Source organism: Numida meleagris, chromosome 1 (assembly GCF_002078875.1).
Source record: "Numida meleagris isolate 19003 breed g44 Domestic line chromosome 1, NumMel1.0, whole genome shotgun sequence".
NCBI lineage: Eukaryota > Metazoa > Chordata > Aves > Galliformes > Numididae > Numida > Numida meleagris.
In genome coordinates, this window is record NC_034409.1 from 192729868 (window position 1) to 192732657 (window position 2790).

Here is a 2790-nt window from a genome sequence, read left to right on the forward strand (position 1 = left end):
CAGTGCACTGGGCTGCAGTGCATGGGGCTGCAGTGTACGGGGTTGCAGTGCACAGGGCTGCAGTGCACTGGGCTGCAGTGCATGGGGCTGCAGTGCACAGGGTTGCAGTGCACGGGGTCGCAGGGCACTGGGCTGCAGTGCACTGGGCTGCAGTGTACGGGGTTGCAGTGCACTGGGCTGCAGTGCACTGGGTTGCAGTGCACAGGGCTGCAGTGCACGGGGTTGCAGGGCAAGGGGTTGCAGGGCATGGGGCTGCAGTGCACGGGGTTGCAGCGCGCTGAGGATGAGCCCTGCCTCAGGCAGCCCCTTGTGAGCCATTTGCATTTACCACCCGTCCTCAGGGTGGCCTCAGCCCAAGGGTGCACCCGGGTTTTGCTGCAGTGAACACGGCCCTGGGGCTCCGGGCCCTGTCCCTCTGCTCTCACGTCGCCCCGGAGCGCCGCGTTGGGGCATGGGTCCGACCCGGCAGCCGCAGCGCGTTATATTTAGCCGTGCAGCGCGCCGGCTTTGTGCTGAAGCGCGCTTCCCCGTGCACGTGGAGCTGCCTCAGTAGCAGGAGGCCGGGGGGGGAAGCAGTGCTGCAGCTGCACAGCGCCGGGCAGGGCTGTGCTTAACCCCAACCACCCCCCTCCATGGGGCTGCGGGACCCCCACGTGGGTTCACAGCCTCCACAGAGCTGCAATGGGGCCGCGCTGCGGCTCGGCCAAGTGCCATTAGCACAATGGCCCCGCTGCTCTGCCCTGGGTTTTCTGGGGACCATGTGCTGCTCACCCTGCCCCGAGCGCACTGCCGGCCTCCCTGCACTGAGTGCTGCAGCACCCGCGGAGCGGTGGGGGGTGGGGGACCCCCGTCACACACTGCTGGTGCACCCAGCCCCAGAGCCAGGCTCGGTGCTCGTGCGCTTGCACTGTTGGTACCTGTGCACCCGTGCAGCAGCCGGGGCTGCGAGATGAGCTCAGCCACGCTGCCCTGGCAGCAAAGGCCTCGAGCCCTGGGGAAGGAGCAGGAGCCGCTTCCCAGGGGCCGCAGCCGGCCGTGCCCCAGCCGGCACGCAGCCTGCAGCGACACCGGCTGCAGAAAGATGTTTGCAAATGAGAAGTGAAACCGCCCGCCCCGCTGCGCTGCGCCCGTGCTGCTCCCAGCCCTGCAGCGCGCTGGGAGGGCTCCGGGCCGGGCTGTGCCCCCACGCTGTGCCATGCCCCGTGCACACAAGCATCGTGCTCAGCATGCTCAGCACACAGCTGGGGGCTCTCCGGCTCCGTTCCCTCTGCCCCACCACCGCTGTTGCCCCCCCCCCCNCCCCATCCCCACCCCCATCCCCATCCCATCCCCACTCCCATCCTCATCTCCATCCTCATCCTCATCCCCCTGCCATCCCATCCCGTCCCACCCTGGCTGTCAGTGTTCACTTTTTGGGTGACGCTCCCCTCCAGCTCTGACACAGAGCAACACTTCCTGAGACAGGGCTGCCCCACGGGGCCGAACCCCCCGGCTCCTGCCTGAGCTCCCCCTGCCCCTTGGGGACCCACTGCTACCACCACTGTGCCCCATGCGCTGTGGGGACCCGCCACCACCCCCCACTCCGCCATCCCCCAGCGCAGTGCCGCCCCTCAGAGTGCTGCGGGGGGGTTTGTCCCATAGGACCCCCGTGGCACCGGGCTCCCCCCCACCCGGCTCCCCCCAAGCTGCTTTCAATAAAGTCCCCCCCAGCCCCACGTCTCCTGTGCTCTCCTGTCTGCCCCCATCCCTGGAGCTGCCACTGGGACACGAGTGTCAGCCCCTGCCCTGGGGTCCCTGGGACGGGGGGGGGTGGGTGCCCACCTGGCACCGCAGCCCTGGGTGACACTGGGCCAGCACCAAGCTGCTCTGCGGGGACATGGGGACAAGGAGGAGTGGGGGGCATTGCAGGGATGGGGACACGGCAGGGATGGGGACATTGGAGATGAGCAGAGGGGACACGGACACTGCAGGGAGAGGGACATTGCAGGGTGTGGGGACAGCGGAGGAGACGAGCGTGGGGACATTGCAGGGACGGGCACGGGGATATGGCAGAGTGTGGGGACAATGCAGGGATGGGGACAGCGTGGGGATGGGGACACGGCAGGGATGACCGCTGGGGTCTGCAGGAAGAGGGTCTCCTCCACACAAGTCCCTGGGCACCCCAGCTCAGGCTCTGCCCCTCCACAGCAGCCCCATGGATGCCCCCATTGCAGCCCCATCACGGCCCCAGGACGGGGGGTACAGGGGACTCGGGTACTGCAGCCCCCCGTGGGTCAGGGTCACCTCGGCGGCCAGAGCCGTGCACAGAGGCCCCTTGTGCGGCCCCACAGGCGGACACAGCCCCACACAAACGGCCTTTGTTCCCCGCAGCCGCACACGGGGGGGGCAGGGGCTGGTGTGGGCGGTGGTGCCGCGAGGCCGCGCTGCCCCGTCCCCGTCCCGGGGCCGTGCGGAGTCCCCAGCCGGGACGCAGCCGCTTTGGGACAATGCGGAGCGCCGCGGCACCCGGCGGGGACGGGCGGAGGGGGCCGGGACGGAGCCCTGCCCTGGGATGAGCTCATGGGCTCCTCTTCCCCTCGCCATGAGGTCAGGGGGCGTGGGCAGCACCGGGGGAGCCCCAGCCCTGACGTCCTGAGCCGGCTCAGCCCCGGCGCCGCTGCCCCGTGCCCCACGTCCAACGTCCCGTGTCCCACGCCCACCTTAGCGACATCTGCAGCTGCACTGGGTCCCAGGGGCCAGGTGGGGAGCGCAGCCGCCGGCTCCCACCCGCCCCAAAGCCCCCCCACACCC